A 21,437-nucleotide genomic window follows, 5' to 3' on the forward strand; every position below is an offset into this window, starting at 1 on the left:
ACCCGAGGGAAATCAGAAACTCAGCCCGAAATATCCAAAATGTCTCTCTCCTTCATGATGAATGCACCAGACAACCTCACAGCAAAATAATGATGAAAAAACAAGCCTTCCAACATCAAAAGTATTTCTCTTTCCTAGTGTTTCTACCAAATCTAAGAAAACAGACATTACCATGGTGAAAAAAAAAATTGGACTCTGTAAAAATAAAACTTCATAACTATAGTGTGTTCTTGTGAAAAACTCCTCAAATACATCCTTCTTGAAAAAGGTTTTCTTTCACCAACCTCCTCTTCTTTCATCGCTGACTGCAGTGGAAAATTACATTCCCCTACGAAATATAATCCTGTGGATATTAACACCTACTAAGATTTTCATCAAATTGCTAGGTGAGCTGGCATAATTAGGGACAGCCAGGGGGAAAATTACAAAGGATGCAGAGGACATCACTCCAAAGGAGGTAAATACTGAGAAGATCCTAAGTTGTTTTTAACTCTGGATCATGTGCTTACAAATTTTAAAAAGTGCTCACAGGCCAGACTTCTTCAAACCACCGCAGAAGCAAGTAACTGCTTGCCTGGGGATAGGCTCTTTGAAAAGAAACCTCTATGTTTCCTAAGTCTGACTTTCACCAGAGGACTCATAAGAGCATCCTGAATGCAAATGACAAAAATTAAATGCACACTAAGCACTACTCCCTCCAGCCTCATGTAAATGTGTGACATTAAAGACAAGAATTATCTGTTATCTGAGGGTCATGCTTTGATATGCATTTAGTGGATACCAGTTCCGCAAGCTGAAGGGGCAATGGTTTAAAGTTTTATATAGTGGTTTGAAGACAACTGTGAGGACAGATGGGAAGGGATAGGGGGACAGCGCGGTGCTTTAGCTAGAGATTCAAGGAAGCTCTCTGAGGAACTGACATCTGAGTAAGGCTATCTATACCGATATCTATAAATATGCAAATTATTCGCTTCTATACGTATATAGGCACATAGATACACACAGGTACAGGCACACCTCGTTTTATTGCACTTCAAAGATGCTGCGTTTTTTCACGAGTCGAAGGTTTGTGGCAACGTTTTCATTATGATTACATTTGTTACGGTATCTGTGATTGGTGATCTTTGATGTAACAGCTATGACTCACTGAAGGCTCAGATGATGATTAGCATTTTTTAGCAATAAAATATTTTTAAATTAAGGTATGTACGTTGTTTTTTTAGACACAATGCTATTGCACACTTAATGGACTACAGTGTAGCGTGAACATTACTTTTATGTGCTCTGGGAAACCAAACAATTCGTGTGACTTGCTTTATTGCAATCATTTGCTTTCTAGCGGGCTCTGGAATGGGACCCACACTGTGTCTGAGGTCTGCCTGTAGATACAGATCTCTCCTCTGAGCTTTGCTTCGCTGGAGAACGCTGACTGATACAGAAGTCCAGCAAACACTTTTCAATACTTACCCATTCTCCCTTTGTTCCCCACCTCCTGCTCACACTGGCTTCTTGGGTGAATGTCCCGCACTCTTTCTGCTGAGGCCTCCGCACCAGCCATCCACTTGCCTGGACCTCACCTGCCTCTTTGCACCCCTCAGACCTCCTCAGAGAAACTTTTGGGCCCCCATGATACCCCTCCTGTTATGTTTCTCACAGCTCCACATTTGCTTTACTTGTAGCAGTAATCATAATCTATTTTAAAAAATTATCTGTCTCTGCCATGAAAATGTACATTCCCCGATGGCAAAGACATGGCTCGGTTTTCCCCTGGGTCTCAGGACATTACCAGAAGAGTTCAGTAAATATTGGTTGGACGAACAAGTGAATGAATAAATGAATGTCTGATGAACACGCCTCACAGGATATCAACCTCAGGACTCTGACCTAAAAGGGGATGAGAACGGAAACCTAAGGAAAAACGTTCTGAATTCCCTTTCTAAATTGCATTCTTCACGTGAGTCTTTTCTCCGCATTATCCTGACACACATTTTTTCAGGTTAACGAACCTCCCCACCTCAGCAACTGAAGATCCCAGGAAGATCCCACAGGCCGCGAAGCATAAGCCCGTGCGCCACAACTACTGAGCCTGCGCTCTAGAGCCCGCGAGCCACAACTACTGAGCCCGCGTGCTGCAACTACTGAAGCCCGTGTGCCTAGTGCCCGTGCTCTGCAACAAGAGAAGCCACCGCAATGAGAAGCCTGCGCAGCGCAACGAAGAGTAGCCCCCGCTCGCTGCAACTAGAGAAAAAGCCCACACACAGCAACAAAAACCCAACGCAGCCAAAAATAAATACGTAAAATAAATTAAAAATAAGTAAGACAAGGGGCATGTCATGTGGGGAGAAGTGGTACAAGGGAAAACAAAGCGGGGGGGCAGGAGGTGCAGGGGAAGGGGGTACAGTTGAAATAGGATGGCTAGGGACCTGCTCCCTGAGATGGTGACATTTGAGCCAAGATCCAGAGGAGGTGAGGAAGCCAGCTATGGCTTTCTGGAAGAAAACTACTCCAGGAGGAGGGAAGAGCAAGCACAAAGGCCTGGGGACACATGGAGGCAGTGGAGAGGGACCGGCCCCTGCAGGGACGCCGCTGGACTCCGGGGACGAGGGAGACCCTGGAGGGTATGAATAAAGCGATGGAAATTAAAGCTGAGCTTCAAACACAACTACTGTGAGACTAAACAGAGTTTAAGTCATTTAAATGCCACTGAATCCCAGTTCGGTTAATTGATCTACCTAAAGGTTCGCGAACACCACAAGCTGGATCTTATGATTGTCAGGCTAATACCCGAAGGGCCATCAGCTTACAGGAGGCGGTCGGAAGAGTCGTCATCTAACCCGAGCCATCCCCTCTCCCCACCTCCAGTACAACACAGCTGCTTACATAAACGCCATCAAGGGCTTCCCTGGTGGTGCAGTGGTTGAGAGTCTGCCTGCCGATGCAGGGGACACGGGTTCGTGCCCCGGTCCGGGAAGATCCCACATGCCACGGAGCAGCTGGGCCCGTGAGCCATGGCCGCTGAGCCTGCGCATCCGGAGCCTGTGCTCCGCAACGGGAGAGGCCACAGCAGTGAGAGGCCCGCGTACCGCAAAAAAAAGAAAAAAAAAGAAAAAGAAAAAAACGCCATCAAAAGTGGTGAAAAGTGGTGCTCTCCCACCCCCTTGCACCCTGCTAGGCTTTCAGAGCCCACCCTCTGTACCAAATCTTCCTTTCTAGATAGATGAAAAAAAATGACGGGGAACCAAAAAACCTGAGAAAACAAACCCAATTCACCCAAATATCTGAACTTTCATTCTGGAGAGAAGGTCTTCTTGGAGCGGGAGGAAGCGGGGAACGCCCAGCCTCGCAGCGCACTTGGGGGTCAAGAACAGCCAGGAGCCCCCTGCCGGGCTGGGGCCTACTCCCCAAATAGCCCTGCCTTCATTAGTTCAGGGTGACGGCACCCAAGCACATGGCCACACCCAGCTGGCACTGTCCCTGACTGACTGGCTAAAAACAGATTTGATAAAAGCCAAGGATCAGTATTTAGGCTGCTGCTCTGAATACAACATCCGTCAGGTAATTAAAGTTGGGGGTGGGAGAGGGGGAGTCCCATTTTCCCAGCACCAGGATTAGTTGGCAAGTCAACTCAATGGGACAGTTTGTTCCCACACACACCCAACAAACCCCAGACCTCCTTTTCTATCCGAGCCACCTTTCTGGGGCCATCGAGGGGCCTGTCATTGCTCTACACTGGGACCCACAGCCTAAAGAAGCACAACCATGTATCAAGGACCACGTGGATTTGTGTGGCCTACAAAAGCAAACAGGACCCAGTCGTCTGTTCCTTGTGATTTCTGATTCCAAGAAGAAACATTGCTTGGCTCAGGCCGTCTTGTCCCTGACCAGATTTTCCTATGACTTCTACTCACTTAGTGATTTATAGGAGACGTCAAACTACAATCACAGGAGAACCTCAACGGCCTGACTTAATTTGGAGAGGCAGGAGGACCTGGGAAGGGGACACGGTGCTTGCTGATCATTTTAAGCGCATCTGGGAGCAGGAAGACAGGATCGGGCCCTGGGCTCTAAGCCGTCACGGGGCCTTCGATACACCGAGGGCCCACGAGCCCGGTCGCACTAGCGCTGGACAGGATCCCAAACACATGTTGGTTGGCCTTCTCCCCAAAATGAGCTAAATCTTCCCTCACCTAGATTACAGTAAAACTTAACCTGACTGTATACAGACTCGGGCTTCATAGGATGACCTCAATCTTGCTCTAGTTGTGGAGAAGTTCACCGTGAGATGGTCTTATACGAGAAACCTGATCACAGAGGGAGGCATAAGAGTGAAGTGCCAATATCTGTAAGTCAAAAGTACTCAGATCTTGGCAATTTCATGTGTTTCGATATAATACTAATTAGCCCTCCCACCCAACAACCAGGAACTTACAGAGTGCCTATCACCGTTGGACAAGGCACAGCCTGTTTTTACCACATGCAAAGCTTAGCCTTGTTGGGCCGATCCCCAGATGTATCATCACACATTGCAAAATTAATTAAACTGTTATGAATTAGATTTGGCTGGTGACATGAGCTGAGGTCACAAGTTCACCCCACCCCGAATCACAAGCTTCCTTTTAGGGAAGTTACGAAGGAATGCTAAGTTAGCTAGTATTTCTGCTATCTCGTCTCTTGGATTTACTAAGAATATGAAGCATTCTCATGCATGAACCCACTCGGTTTCTTTCTTAGGCAGGGGAGGGGAGTGAGAGGCGGCCTGAATTGGAATAACTGTGTGGGTTTTATAGTCACGGACGCAGAGCCTCTCAGAGATTGGGGAACTGGGCCTCAGTGAGTTCTATGATGGGCTAAGGGGCCCTCTGGCTGTGGAGCCAACTGGTACATGGAGAAAAGGTATGCATGGTTTTCAGAACAGGAAATAGGTTCAGGAAATACACATATGGGGAAATGTCTGGAAAACTAAGAAGAAAACTGCGGTGGGCATGGGAAGTTCTGGGCCAGCTCCTGTTTTCCTGAGTCTTCCCACTGAATACATCTGAGCTGCCCACAGCCATTCCTTTTGACAGACACTTGTGGAAGTTTCCTGTACTTCAGGCCCCAGGTTGGGGTGCAGGGTGAACTAGGCACAGCCCCGCCCTCAAGGAATGGGTGTACACATCAGAGGACTGGCTTGTGCCCTGGGCGACCACTGCCCCGGACAGACATATGCATCTATAATATATGCAGGGAAAAAACCTGCCAGTTTACACTTGGTTTATTTTATTTTTAATTAATTAACTAATTTATTTTATTTTTGGCTGCATTGGGTCTCTGTTGCTGCACGCGGGCTTTCTCTAGTTGCAGCGAGCGGGGGCTACTCTTCCTTGTGGGCTTCCCATTGCAGTGGCTTCTCTTGTTGCAGAGCATGGGCTTTAGGTGCGCGGGCTTCAGTAGTTGTGGCAGGTGGGCTCGGTAGTTGTGGCTCGCGGGCTCTAGAGCGCAGGCTCAGTAGTTGTGGTGCACGGGCTTAGTTGCTCCATGGCATGTGGGATCTTCCCGGACCAGGGCTCAAACCCATGTCCCCTGCACTGGCAGGCGGATTCTTAACCACTGAGCCACCAGGGAAGCCCCTACACTTGGTTTTTATTGTGAGGCTGGATGGAGAGCTGGGCAATGAACAAGGTCTACGTTCTCATTCCCTTATTCAGCATTAGGGGCAGGTGATTATTTTCAGAGTCGTCGCAGGACAGAAAAGGGACAAAGATGTTATATATCGATTGATGAACTCAGAGGAATTTCTGTCCTGACCCTTCAGCTGGACAGTGGAGCTGCCTAAAGTAAACAGTCCAGTAGCTGAAGAGGCAAAGGATGTGAACCGTCCAGAGGAAATAAGCTAGAGGAAACAGAACCAGTCAACATGCATGTGGGAAGGCAGAACAATTTTGCAGGCAGAGACACAGCAGAAAAAAGAAGAATACGAGAATGTTCCATAGAGGAGGCGCAGAGAGGTGCCCCCTTTAGGGGAGCCTGGAGCCCCCTGAAGTCAGTTGGTTGTACTTGACAGGCAATGGGAGGGGCAGGCGGTGAGGCCAAGTCCAGGGCCTGGGACGGTAATGCCGGATAGGCTGCCGGGCACCTGGGGAAAAGCAGGGTTTGGAATCAGTGCCTCGGGTGTGGCTTCTGAAGCCCAGGCAGGCTACAGGCCACGAACTCTCCAGGCCTCCACATCTTCATGAAACACGTGTGCACCTCCCAGGGATGCTGGCTTCAAACAAAGTGAGGGACCAGAGTGGAGAGGCAGTGGGGTGGCGGCGGTTAGTGGCTAAGAACACGGACTCTGGGATAAGACAGGCTGGGTTCAAATCCTGCTGCCACAACTCAGCTGTGCAACAATGAGCAGGTCCCTTTGCCTCAGTTACTCCAGCCATCAAATGGGGACAATAGCAGCATCTCCCTCCCAGGGTTCGCATGAGAATTGAATCCGTCCACGTTCCTAAGCACATACAACAGAACAAACACCATACAAGCGTTTACTTCACTCATGCACATGAGCCCCATGCCACGGGGACCAGCACATAGTAGGTGCTGAGGAGATGGTGGGGAAAGCCACCATAGCCATTTCCCTTCTCTGGGTGTGCTGGGAGACAGGGAAAGAGGATCATCAGAGAGGGAGGAAAAATTACTCAGTTTTAAAGAAAGTTCTCCAAGACTTTTCCCTGACCATGAAAAAAGAAAATGCAGCAACGTCCGCAAGAAGGAATAGAATCCTAGAAATGTTGTGTTCTGGTCAAGCCGAGTTTGACCTTTTAGCAAATTACACAACCCACGTATTCATCACAAATTCCAGCATCCGGGGGCCAGGCTCTGCAGGTGGGTGCTGTCATCGGAGCCACCGTGGAAGCCTGGGCTGAGAAAGAGAAACACGGGGTCTGTGATCAGGCTCCCGGGAGGCGGATCCTGTCCACCTGAGGAGCTGACTTCTTCACTGGCAAACAGGTTCAGACATGCGTGCGCCTTCGCTGGCCGTTTCACTGACATGGCTGCCAACACCAACATGCTACCTGATGAGCCTCGAGCCAGCATCCCGACAGCTCCAACAGGGTCACTGGGGCTGGACCAGCTGCCCCAAGGGGCCTGGGACCCTGCTGTCAGATACACCAGCTGCCACTCTGCCGAGCCAGGACATTCGTGTGATGCAGCCAGGAAAAGGGACTCTCTGGGGCAATGGGTATAGCCATTTGCACACACCCAGGCAGGGCTCCCCAAACCCGCCTGCATCGAGAGCTCCAACGGAGGGGCAGGGGGAGACCGAGCCTGGAGGTCACCTGCCCTCAGGCCGGGGAGAGCCATCACCTCTCCCGTCTGAAGAAGAATGACCCTCTGTGTAGGGCGTCCTGGCGAGCAGGTCCCTCTGAGCACTCTCCACCTATGGACTCACGTACTCTTCACCAGAGCCCTGGGCGGGGGCGGGGGCGTGATTATGACCCCCCAACTTCCAGGCAGGCAAGCTGAGGCCCAGAGTGGGTGGTGAGTCGCCCAGCCACGTGGAAGGGGCAGCAGAGCTGGGCTGGACCTCAGGTGGTCCAGCACTCTTCACTGCTAAGCGCTGACCAGTGACCTTCAGACACGAAGGTAGGGTCTTCCTATTGGCCGGAAAACGTGAAGAGTTCCTTCCAGGGTGGGTCACTCCTGCTTCCCCTCCAGCCAACTAGTGGCTGGAAAGGACAGCTAAGGAGGACACCAGCAGTGACCCTGAGCGACTGACCAGGGACCCCCGAGGAAAAGAAAGGGCTGGCGGAGGCAGGAAGATTCTAGATGCCTCGAGAGCAAGGCCGTGGGTGCTTCGTTACTGAGAGGCCCTCCTTCTCCACTGCGGCCCCCGTCCGAGGGCCTTCTCAAAGGCTGTCCTTTCCTTATCCTCCTCTCTGACTCCCTAACTCGCTGGACATGAATTCTCTTAAGGTTTAGATTAGTCACAGGGGCGAGATGCAACACCCCGCTGTCTTGCTGGAAGCGTGGATGCTTGCAATCTTTGAAGGAAAAGACTAGAAAATACATTTGAACTGAAAGGGCACAGAACTAATATTGCTGAGGATGCTGGAATACGGTGCCTAACGATGCTTTAATCCCACCAGCAGAGAGGTCAGACGCAGAACCTGGACCAACAGCCGTGGGGCTTGGCCTCCCAGGCCCGCTGCACCTGCCCTGCTCGTGAGCGAGACTTTGCCCTGCTGAGCGAGAAGATGCAGCTGAAAACTACATCTGAACCAGCCAGGGGTCAACCCAGACACGGTGGAGAAGTCAGTGGGGTGAGACACGTTTACTGAAGGTGTATAGGTCCGTACACACCTGGACTTTGGTTGTCATTTAAAGAAGGAACGTGGGAAGAGCCCGAGACAAGAACGAGGAGCCTGGCTTCTTACTTCAGTCTAATCATGAGCTTGCTGTGTGATCTGGGGCCAATCTCAACCTCTCTGGGCACAGTGAGCAGCCACTGTGTAGGTCCTTTCTATGCTCACGTCCTATCCTTTATTGATATGATTGAGGAACTGCTGCTGCCTGATTCTGGAGCTAATAGCCACATGTGGCTATTTCAATTAAATTAAACTTACACAAAATTAAAAACTCAGTTCCTCAGTGGCACTAGCCGCATTTTAAGTGCTCAATAGCTGGTCATGATTTAAATTAATTAAAATGAAATAAAATTTAAAATTCCGCTTCACAATGGAATACTACTCAGCCATAAAAAAGAATGAAATTTTGCCATTTGCAACAACATGGATGGACCTGGAGGGCATGATGCTAAGTGAAATAAGTCAGACGGAGAAACACTGTATGATATCACTTATATGTGGAACCTAAAACAAATGAGTGAATATAACTAAAAGGAAACATCGCAGATATAGAGAACAAACTAATGCTTACCAGCGGGGAGAGGGAAAAGGGACAGGAGCAAGAAAATGTAGGGGATTAAGAGGTACAAACTATTATGCATAAAATAAATAAGCTACAAGGATGTATTGTACAACACGGGAATACAGCCAATATTTTATAATAACTAACTGGAGTATAACCTTTAAAAATTGTGAATCACTACGTCGTACACCTGAAACGTATAATATTGTACATCAACTATACTTCAATTAAAAAATTGTTTTCATGAAGTCACCTCTTTTTCTTTGTCTTTTTATAGTCCAGAGGTCTTTTATTTATTTTATTTTATTTTTTTTGTGATACGCGGGCCTCTCACCATTGTGGCCTCTCCCATTGCGGAGCACAGGCTCCGGACGCGCAGGCTCAGTGGCCATGGCTCACGGGCCCAGCCGCTCCGCAGCATGTGGGATCTTCCCGGACCGGGGCACGAACCCGCGTCCCCTGCATCGGCAGGCGGACTCTCAACCACTGCGCCACCAGGGAAGCCCTCTTTTATTTTTTTTACACCTATCATGCCATGAATTCACAGGGAATGAGTTCCAGCAGCTCAGGCTCCTTTCCATTGGTTTCTGTTATACGAAGTATGTTTCTCTGGATGGAACAGGCTGGCGCTTCAGTTGAACCCAAGTACCTTTCTCTTTGGCTTCCTTCTTTTTCTGATCATTTTCCTTCCCGAGTTTCAGGAAGCTATCTTGGCTCTTAGAGTGCTTAATATGCTCAATGTGGGCATTAATTGTCTTGGCAAGGATCATGCCCTTAACTTGTTTGTTTACGACAATGCCAGGTCACACTGCAGACTCTTCCAGTCTTGCCATGGGAACACTGGGGGCGCATTCCACTCTGAACAGTGCCCATTCCCTTGATGTCTACAATATCACCTTTCTTGTAGATTCGCATGTATGTGGCCAAAGGAACAGCTCCATGTTTTCTAGGAGGCCTAGAGAACCTAAAGCAGGTGCCTCTCCTCTTTCCCTTTGTGTTGGTCATTTTGATGAATTACTGGAAGATGACGGTTCTGACTGAAAGGCTGAAGTCACTTCTTTAAAAGGAGGATTGAGTGCTAGGTAAGAGCCTACAAAAAAGCAATGAGAGAGCTGATGTGTCTGTTGTGTGTAACCAGGTCTAGGACGGGAAAGTATTTGTCAAAGATAACAGAAGGAAGGTGAGTTAAAATGCCACACTGCCACGCCAAGGTTAAGGTTAACGGTAGAACACTAGCACATTTCCCTTAAAAGCTGGGTATAAGACAAGGATGCCCAGTTTCGTTTCTATTTGTAATGAGGTGGATAGACCTAGAGTCTGTCATACAGAGTGAAGTAAGTCAGAAAGAGAAAGACAAATACCGTATGCTAACATATATATATGGAATTAAAAAAAATGTCATGAAGAACCTAGGGGTAAAACGGGAATAAAGACACAGACCTACTTGAGAATGGACTTGAGGATATGGGGAGGGGGAAGGGTAAGCTGTGACAAAGCGAAAGAGAGGCATGGACATATATACACTACCAAACGTAAGGTAGATAGCTAGTGGGAAGCAGCCGCAGAGCACAGGGAGATCAGCTCGGTGCTTTGTGACTGCCTGGAGGGGTGGGATGGGGAGGGTGGGAGGGAGGGAGATGCATGAGGGAAGGGATGTGGGAACAGATGTATATGTATGACTGATTCACTTTGTTATAAAGCAGAAACTAATTAAAAAAAGACAAGGATGCCATATGCCAATGCTATGATCTACTGTCAAAGTGCCACGTGGGTTAGAGAATAAAACAGGTATTGTAAAGAAGATGGCAAAATCATCACTATTTGCAGACGATATGATTTAATACCTGCAAAATGCAGAAGAATGAACTGTAACATTATTAAAAACAGTAAGAGGCTTTAGTATGGCAGATGGTTACAACGTTAATATGTAGGAAACAATTTCCTTTATATGAAAGTAAAAGTAAGTATAATGGAAAAGAGAGCTCACATTTTAATACATTTCTTAAGCTTACATAAAAATATTTATACTGAAATATCTAAAACAAACTAAAATATATAGGCGATCTATGTGAAGAATATATATATATATGTACATGGAAAGTGTCAAACCTGTACAGATGGCATAAAAGATGGCTTAAGTAAGTAGAACAACATTATAAGAACATAATATTTAAAGATGTCAATTCCCCTGACGTAACTGTAAACCCGAAGCAATCTCACTCAAAATACCAACAGGTTTGGTTGGTGCATTTTGTTTTCCTTCTTTGTAGGGGGTAGAGGATACTTAGAAATAACAGAATGACTCTTAAAGTTTGTGAAGGAGATAAGGAAAGGAAACGGGCCAGGAAAATAAATTCTGAAAGAGAGAATGGGGTAGAATCAGCCCCATTGTAAATAATATGAAACTGGCTCAGAAATGGACAAAAAGATGAACAGAAGAGCCCTGATTCAAGAACACTTGACCATTTAGGTGGTATGTCAAATCTGCAGGATTTGGAACCTGCAAGTAACATGCAAAAAAGCAAATCAGAAACTGAATTTACTCCTTACACCAAAATATCCAGGGAATTAAAGGCAAACATCACAAATAAAAATGTAAAAGTACTAGAAGAAAACATATGCCTACACATCTTGGCCCAGGAAAGGACTCTCTAGGTATAAGAGCCCAGAACACAGGAAGGCAAAATTTCTACATCAGAACTACAAATAAAAAGGACAAAAATGTCTGTGGGGTAAAAACACCATAGTCAAATGGCAAACTGGGAGAAACATTGGTAATATATGTGATTAAGTAACAATTTCCTTAATATACAACAAAACTCTGAAAAATTCACAAATACAGATGAAAACTTACCACAAAAATAGCAAGAGATATAAACAATCAATTTACAGGAAAACAACAAAAACAGCAACAGATGACCAATATGAATAAAAGATGGTCAACCTTAAGCAAATTAAAACAAAGAGATACTATTTTTCACTTATCAAAGATTGCGGCAATGATTCCAAATGATTTATAACCCCCTGTATTGGCAAGAATGTGGGGAAAGAGGAGCTGTCATGCAGTGCAGGTGGTAATATAAATTGGTATAAACATTCAGGATAGCAAATTCACAGTATCTATCAAAATGCAAAAGAGCCATACCCTTGACTCAGATATTTCACTTCTAGAAATGTATCTTGCAAGCATTTTTACACAAGTAAACAAAGATATATGCAGAGTGGGCCCTCTGGATCCTCGGGTTCCACACCTGCAGATTCAACTAACAATGGATCAAAAACATTTGGAAGAAAAAAATTCCAGAAAGTTCTGAAAAGCAAAACTTGAATTTGCTGTTCTCCAGCAACTGTTTACAAAGCATTTACAGCTATTTACAGAGCATTTACATTGCATAGGTTATATGCAAATATTATGTCATTTACTATAAGGGACTTGAGCATCTGCAGACTTTGGTATCCACAGGTCATGGAACTGGTCCCCTGTGGATACCTGGGGAGGCGTGTATAAGGATGGAATTGCTGGTTAAATTATGTTACATTCTTGGGCTTCCCTGGTGGCGCAGTGGTTGAGAGTCCGCCTGCCGATGCAGGGGACACGGGTTCTTGCCCCGGTCCGGGAAGATCCCACATGCCGCGGAGCGGCTGGGCCCGTGAGCCATGGCCACTGAGCCTGCGCGTCCGGAGCCTGTGCTCCGCAACGGGAGAGGCCACAGCAGTGAGAGGCCCGCGTACCACAAAAAAAAAAAAAAAATTATGTTACATTCTTATAATGAAATGCCAGGCAGTCATCAAAAGAACAGACTCCATTGAGTCTGTTGGAAGATGTCCACAGTATTTTAAGAAGGCAAGTAGCAAAAGTGTATATGTAGTATCATATTTATAAATATATACACATGGCATATATAGAATATGCATGAAAGAGTACACATAAAACTTAGAGGTTATTTCTAAGAAACAGGTTGAGAGAAAAGGATGAGGAATTTTTAGTTAACACTTTAACAATCAAATATAAATTTTATAATGAATTACTCTTCAAAGCACACAGCAATCTAGACAAATGTAATATCCTGTAGTTGGTACTCAGCAAATAATACTCATTATGAGTTGTGATCTTCAGAAAGTTTTCCCCAGTGACATAATATGCCCTTAGCCCAGCACAGTGTAGACGTAATACAATGGTGGGTAACGTCTTGCTCAAGTCGGCATGTCATGGCTGTACTCTCTGGCTAGAAGGCTGGATAAGGGCCGAGTTATCCTGGACCAAAAGCACAGAGAAATGGCTCCAAGAACTATGATCCCAGATCACACCATGCTAAAGCCCCTTGATCCAATCTTCAGTCCCCACTGGGGCCACCCTATGATGTAACCATCTGGAATGTCTGACCTGGGGACAGACTGTGAGTGCCATGCTGCTTTGGGGATAAGACTGGAGTTTTTAAAGATTGGTTCATTTAATTAAAAGCACAGCAGGCCGCTGAGTGCTAAGCAGACAGCATGCATTTCATTCAGGAAGGTCACCTCTCCTGGTACAACGTAGTGGAAAACAGGGCAGCATTCAGAGGTAAGAAGATCACAGGTTGATTTTGCCCTCTTAGGATGAGATTTGGCAAAGAATGACCAGCCTCCCTCTATCAAGGGTGCTAAAGGCTGGCTGGTAGATGGGATTTAGCAGATGGCAATGAATTTCTGAAAAGATCTGTGTATTCCCTAAAAGCCATTCTAAGAACAACATTCTAAGAGAAAATGGAAAGAGGGAAAGCAAAGAGAGAGAGAGAATACGGAGGCAGGGAGGGGAAAACCTCACCAGCAAACATGACATTTATTTCTCAATTACAGATTTTTTTTTTTAAATTGTGCTTGGGAAGCCTAGGATTTCTTACTGCCATAAACAATGATTTTATGCTTCAGAGAAACTTCATGTAAAAACCATTATCTTATTGAGATTTATTTTTATTTTTTTTAATTTGTTTATTTTATTTATTCTTGGCTGCTTTGGGTCTTCGTTGCTGCGCACGGGCTTTCTCTAGTTGTGGCGAGTGGGGGCTACTCTTTGTTGCAGCGCGTGGGCTTCTCACTGAGGTGGCTTCTCTTGTTGCGGAGCACGGGCTCTAGGCACATGGGCTAAGTAGTTGTGGCTCGCGGGCTCAGTAGTTGTGGCGCACGGGCTTAGTTGCTCCGTGGCATGTGGGATTTTCCTGGACCAGGGCTCAAACCCGTGTCCCCTGCATTGGCAGGCAGTTCTTAACCACTGCGCCACAGGGAAGCCCAGATTTATTTTTTGAAGGGTTTAGGTTTTTAATTTGTTTTCAACTTCGTAGCAACGCTCATTCATGTTAAAACATGATTTTCTAAGCATTACAGGTGATAACAAGCCATGCTAGTCTTCTGGTAGAATACAGCTCTAAATGCATTCTAAATGTTCAGCAACATCTCAGCCTGTTAATTTCATACACACGTGTGTGCACACACATACACACACACACAATCACTGCCATGATTTTAAAGCTGCAGAGCCTTCTGGCCTGAGATAATTTATGCAACTCTGGAAGTGCCTAAAACTACTCCTGGGAAAATAAGGCTTAATATTGAATGAACTTAAAAGAGCAAGACTTTTATTTTTATGTTAGTGTTTTACATCCACTGCTGCACAAATATTTAAGTGCCTACTATGTGGCAGGCACTGTTCTAGGCACAGGATTATAGCAGTAAGCAATACAGATACCGTAGGCCTTGCATTTTAATAATCATTTAAATAAAATTGTTAACAGTTACAAAACACTTACTACAAGCCTGCTATTATCCTTAGCCCTTTATTTATATGTTCTCTTTTCATCTTCACAACCCCATGAGGCAGGTACTTTTATTACCCCATTTTACAAAGAGACTGAAACACAGAGAAGTTAAGTTACTTGCCCAAGGTCACACAGCTAGTTGTTGGCAGAGCTGGGATTTGAATTCAGACTGACTTGGTTCAGGGGTCCACCCTCCTAACTACTGCATCTTACTGCCTTTTTAACACGCACAACTCCAAAGAAAGGTAGGTATTTGTCCGCAAAGAAGGTGGGCACTCACAGGTAATATGTGCATATTCTCTTATACATTTTCACTCTCAGCTAAGCCATAAAAATAAGATAAGTAGCAAGCAAGAAGAAAACCTACAGGTAGGTGATCTCGCCCATGTAGTCCCTGTGCAGAGAAAACAAAGGAGGGAAAGCAAGGAAATGAAAAGGAAATGAACAAACAAAAATTAAATGGTTACTCAATATAAAATCTCTAGTCATATAGTCAATGACATTAAAACGAAGTCCTTGATAAAGACTAAATAAATCATTTCAGGGCATCTCCTGCCTTCAGCTTCTATCACAAACACTGTCCTGCTGTATTGAATGGTCACAGGCATCCTAGTAAGGTGAAGGACCACCCAGCCCTTGTTTTATGATATAAGATAAAGAATGTGCTGAGAATCTCAGCCATGGCCCAGCTGCTACTGCTTCATTCCAGGCCACGAAATGAAGCACAAGTCTCCATTCTGCCCTCTGCACAACTACCTCCCAATAAATAAGTCACCCCCTCAGCATACAACCTCTCTATCCCCATCCACCGCACCTGTGCCACCGTCTCAGGCAGGCTCAGGGTGCTGAGGACCAGGTCATTATCCTGAACACGTGGTAAATAACTGAAATACTCTGAACGTGGAGGTTACAAAGTATCTGAAGATCCATTAATGGTATTTCCCAAATATATGTCAAGAAGATAACTGAATAACAGAGCACATTAGGGGCAAAGTGCCCCCTGAAAATTTATGAATCACTTTGAAAAAATACACAAATTCAGAACTGATTTTAAAAATGAAATCCAGGGCTTCCCTGGTGGCGCAGTGGTTGAGAATCCGCCTGCCAATGCAGGGGATACGGATTCGTGCCCCGGTCTGGGAGGATCCCATATGCCGCGGAGCGGCTGGGCCCGTGAGCCATGGCCGCTGAGCCTGCGCGTCCAGAGCCTGTGCTCCGCAATGGGAGAGGCCACAACAGTGAGAGGCCCGTGTACCGCAAAAAAAAAAAAAAAAAAAAAAAAGAAATCCACGCTGGAAATGCTGTGTCAGGGTCAAACAGGTGGTTGAGTTTGCAAGATAGATCTTGGGCTGGGCTGTTCCGGAAAGAGAGATATAGATACAAACCAACCCTGATGTTGCCAAACGTTTGCAAGGGTCTCCAGGCCAGTTCATGAACTGTTTGTAACCCAGTGAGTTTTGCTGATGAGTGGTCTGTTTTCAGTAGTTTATAGACTGCTGACCCAGACCTGAGGGTTCTCCATCACCATCCAAGACCTGCAGCTTAGGTGCAGAAGTGGTTATGAGAGCAGAGCTGAGATCTACCCGAATTCCCCCAAATCCTGACTCCAGCCCAGAAGAATACTGTCACGACGTGGCTTGGGCAGTGGGTAATTCATCCAAGGACAGGGGTCCACCACACGGGGCTGACAACCTATGTACCAGCACAGCTTTGCCTTTTAAGAGTAATCTCCATAGCAACCTAAGAGCTGAAGACAGCTCAGAAAATTCCCCTTATCTCTGAAATGAGGTGTTTGTTTTGTTTCATCTGAGCGACCTCTCTCTTTCTCTTTTTTCCTTTCTCTCTTTCTTTCCCACACCTCTTGGCTTGTGGGATCTTAGTTCCCTGACCAGGGTTTGAACCCGGGCCCCCCGGCAGTGGAAGCACTGACTCCTAACCACTGGCCTGCCAGGGAATTCCCTCTTAATATTTCTTTATGCTGATGATTTGAGTCACAGTCCGAATAAGTCACAAAAAATCAGAGGACGGGGCAGAGAATGTCACAAATGTGCACTAGGCACAGAGAAAGAGGGTCACTCTTTGAGGCGAGCGCAGCGTCCCTGTTTCCTGTTCTAACCAAAGGGGGTCCCATTGCCCAGCAGCAGGGAGAGTCCCCTCCCTTGGCTTTCTGCTGGGAGAATGGAAGAGAGGGGGTGTCTCTCCAGTTTAAAGTTCCAGCTACACACTTGTCATTATAATAGCTTCCTCTGCAGCACAAGGAGGTGACTTCTCCCTCCGAAAACGCACGCTCTGTCTTTGGTGCCTGAAATAAAGTCGAAGGCAACCACCAGACTCCATCGCAGAACTTATGTGAGGTGACCTCCCCCTGGTGGCAGGCGCTGGTGTTTGAACAGCCCCGGACTAGCTGTCGCACAGCCTCCTCTGCCCTTCCACCAGGAGGGACCATAGGTACCCTGCTCTTCAGCAGCCCCCTAACGGTGGCACGGGAGACAGTGCTGCCTGGTTCGGCTGCCGGGGCTCTAGCTGTCCTCCTCATTGCCTCGTGCTCCGGATTCTTTGCACGGGGTGGGAGGTGTGGCAGGCGAGGACATCATTTCACCGGAAATTAGATGAGCAGGGTAACCAGCGGGCCGGGAGAAAATTCTAGTTCTGCCAATATCCAGTGAGCTCCCCGGAGGAAATGCGACCACTGCTCGGAGATTCCTCCTTGGAGAAGTTGAAGGCTGGAGCCTGAGGTCCTCTCTGCCAATGGTTCTGTAGCTGCGCCCAGAGTCTGACGCCCAGCTGCCCTGGGATTCTATGTGCTGATGAGTTTTGCAAAGGGAGCAGAAGCCTTCCACATCTATAAAATGGGCAAATACAGTATTTATCTTAGAAGGCTGTAAGAAAGATGAAATGATGTACAGAAGATATTTGGCAAACAGTATGTGCTAAGTAAACAGGGTGCTTCTCATGAATTGTTTTTCTTAAGTTTATTAATTAATTTTTGGCTGTGTTGGGTCTTCGTTGCTGCGCGCAGGCTTTTCTCTAGTTGTGGCGAGCGGCGGCTACTCTTCGTTGCGGTGTGCGGGCTTCTCATTGCGGTGGCTTCTCTTGCTGCAGAGCACGGGCTCTAGGCGCACGGACTTCGGTAGTTGTGGCGCGTGGGCTCAGTAGTTGTGCCTCCCGGGCTCTAGAGCGCAGGCTCAGTAGTTGTGGTGTATGAGCTTAGTTGCCCCACGGCATGTGGAGATCTTCCCCTACCAGGGCTCGAACCCATGTTCCCTGCACTGGCAGGCGGATTCTTTTTTTTTTTAAAGAAGATGTTGGGGGTAGGAGTTTTTTTAATTTATTTATTTATTTATTTATTTTTGCTGTGTTGCATCTTTGTTTCTGTGTGAGGGCTTTCTCTAGTTGTGGCAAGTGGGGGCCACTCTTCATCGCGGTGTGCGGGCCTCTCACTATCGCGGCCTCTTGTTGCGGAGCACAGGCTCCAGACGCGCAGGCTCAGTAGTCATGGCTCACGGGCCTAGTTGCTCCGCGGCATGTGGGATCCTCCCAGACCAGGGCTCGAACCCATGTCCCCTGCATTAGCAGGCAGATTCTCAACCACTGCGCCACCAGGGAAGTCCCTGAATTGTTTAATTACTAACTACGTATATAACTGATGACCCAAACTTAAGAGTGAAGGAGGGGACTACCAGTAACCTTCCCGGGACAACAGGCATGAACCAGATGGACAAACTAGGACATACTGTCACCATATCAATAAGAAATAGCCGTCCAGTGATTGGGAAAAGTTCCCAATAATGGAAAAACTTAAAAAAAAAAGTTTCACTCAATTGTTCTGGCTTTGTGAGGTCATATATTTGGCAAACCCTCAGATGGCAACTGGACAGAATCCGCGCTGACGTCCGTTAGATGGTCTCTGACACAGGTTCCTCTCCCATCGGTGATATTTCCAAGACCAATTGCAGACACAAGTTTAAGTGACTGAAATTTACCTCCTCTCTCCCACAAACCAGCAGACAGGCCTCCCACGGACCAGTGCAGGATAAGGCATGAGAGTGGGGATGGAGGAAACCAGAATGTCACCCCCCAAATATGCCTCCCTGACATAAAAGGTATTTGGAGCTGAATGCAATTATGAAGCACATATGCAAGAAAGCTCTATCGTGTCCCTCTTTTCGCTTATAGGTGGGATATAAATGCCCCTTTTAATGGAGATGTCTCCAGACTCTTACAGAGGAATCTGCAAAGGCACCCATCAGTTTCCTCCCACGTATTTACTTCCCCACAGTGTGCTGCCATGTGCAAGCCTGAAACTGCTTTCCTCCCTCCTGCCACTTCTCTATCAATTTATTCTTTGCTGAAGAGGCTACATAAGCCAAGTTCTAAGCCTCCTCATCATGATAAGCGTTCTCCCACCTGACATGTACTGCACGCATTAATGACTTCTGTTTTTCTCTTGTGATCCATCTTTTTGTTAAAGAGCCGCAGCTGAAAACCTAGAATGGACAGAGGTTGCCTCCCCTGCAGGAAGGAGGCTGGGAAGCTGGATGGAAGAGAACTAGAGTCACACTAGGAAAGATTCTCTCCTTGAGTCAATTCCTACTGGGAAAGGTCTGTAGGGGAGCAAGTGCTCCACTGCGAGAAGAGCTGGAAGTGACCTCGCTGAGATGATCCGGGCTCAACCCGGTCACTTCACAGATGAAGCAGCTGAGGTCTGGGTGAATATCTTGCCCAAGGACACATGGTTTGTTATGGATCTGTTAAGCTCTTTGGTTATATTTACATAACACACACAATTTAAAAAGTGTGTCCTCTCTGCTGGCCTGTGAGCCTCACAAAGGGAGAGACGGTGTCTGTCATTCACCAAGGGCTGCGGCCCCCTCACACTGACCTCACCGTGACTGTGGGGTAGGAGTTACTGTCCTCCTTCTGCAATGGGGGAGACCAAGCCTGGGGAGGTTGACTGACTCACCTGGGGTCCCACAGCTGGCCTTGCAACCAGCAGAGTGCTCAGAACACAGGAGGCCCTCAGAAATACTTGTTGAATGAACGAATGAATGAGTGAAGTGATGGAGCTAGGATTCAAATCCGGGTCTGCCTGACTCCAGCACCCAGGCACTGCCTTCCGCTTGAATAAGAGAATATCATCAGGGCTGCCACTGATGTACAAAAAGCACTCAAATAGATCTGTTAAATATAAATAAATGGCTTAGAGAATAACAGAGTTATAACTCATATGAACCTCAGTTTCCTGGGGATAAAAGCACTTTCTTCATAGAGATATCCTAGGGTTTAAATAAGATGTGAAAGATATGAAAAATTCATGTGCATTACTGCATACAAGATGATTCCAGCACAGGTTTTGTAGTTGGCTAAAACCAGGTTTGAATCGTAGGGCCAGCACTTACTGGCTATGTGATCTGGGACAGGTTACTTGGCCTCCTCTGGCCTCAGTTTCCATGTCCACAGAATGGGAATAACAGTACCTATTTCATAGAGTTCTTACAAAAAGATGAAATGATAAATATTACACATAAAGCACTTCACATTAATGAATAGAAACTACTTTATTATCTGTAAAGTAAAGCAGAAAAGTTAACAAAAATTATAAAGGTAATAAAGTAAAACAAGCTATTGTTATGTCGTATGGAAAAAATCCAAAATTAGCTTTCTGAATCAAATAACATTTTTGTCTTTTAATTCTGAATTCAGGCCAACTTCAAACACCTCTTCCTATGGTGTTAATTATGATTACACGTGGGAACTTCACATTGCACCTGCTGAAATTAGTAATGAAAGGAAAAGTACTGAACCTTCAACATAAAAAAGCTTTAGTTTCCTGAACTCTTGGTTCAGAAGTGTAGTGGCTGACAGCTTTTGCTATGAACCTAGCTATAAACCTATCAGTGAGGTATTTTATGTTAAGTAGTAAAGTCTAAAACTGTATTCTTTATAGAGCTGGAGCTAAAAAAATCAGATGAGAAAATACCTTCATAAACATTTCTGAACATTAACTGCTCCAAGAAGTCAAAAAAGTTTACAAGGAAGAAAATGTACTAATAAATAGTAACGGTCGGTGGTCAGCAGCCTGTAAGATGGGCTCAGCGATCTCCACTTACCAGGACTCACGCCCTGGTATAAGCCCCCCACCCCCCTGAGTGGGAGCTGCACTTACTGACTCACTTCTAATGAAGAGAATCCAGTAAAAGTGGTGGGATATCACTCTGAGATTATTAGGTCACAAGAAGACTGTGAACTGCATTCCATCTTGCATGCCCTTTCTCCCTTGCTCTGATGGAAGCCAGTGGCCAGGTTATAAGCTGCCTTACAAAGAGGTCTGTGTGGCTATGAATTGAGGGGGGCCTCTAGCCAACAGCCACTGAGGAACTGGGGCTCTCAGTCCAACAACCCACCAGAAATGCAATCCTGCCAAAGACCACGTGAGTGAATCTAGGAGCAGACGCTCCTTCAGTTGAGCCATCAGATGAGACCGCAGCTGGTACTTTATTGCAGATCTTGAGGCAGAGGCACCAAGATAAGCCGTCCCTGGATTCCTGGCCCACAGAAACTGTGAGATAATAAATGTTGATTGTTTTGAACTACTAAGTCTTGAGTTAGTTTGTTACGCAGCAGTAGATAATACACAACTTACATTATGTGTTTACTATGTCCTAGTCCCTGGGACAAGCATTTTATGTACATCATAAGGTGTTAGTACTACTGACACCTCCATTTTACAGGTAGGGAAGTGAAGGCACC

The 21,437-nt window shown here is 46.2% G+C and overlaps 1 protein-coding gene and 1 pseudogene across 2 annotated transcripts in view; both read right to left on the bottom strand.

Moving 5' to 3' along the window:
• RCAN1 (regulator of calcineurin 1) overlaps positions 1 to 21,437 on the bottom strand; it is a 97,267-nt gene that overhangs the window by 69,211 nt on the left and 6,619 nt on the right. The gene's annotated exons all lie outside the window — the stretch shown is intronic.
• On the bottom strand, positions 9,065 to 10,142 carry LOC309806817 (large ribosomal subunit protein eL21-like; annotated as a pseudogene). Its single transcript has one exon. The product of its transcript is annotated as a large ribosomal subunit protein eL21-like (transcript).

This window comes from Mesoplodon mirus (genome assembly GCF_964341445.2).
Source record: "Mesoplodon mirus genome assembly, chromosome: 6".
NCBI lineage: Eukaryota > Metazoa > Chordata > Mammalia > Artiodactyla > Ziphiidae > Mesoplodon > Mesoplodon mirus.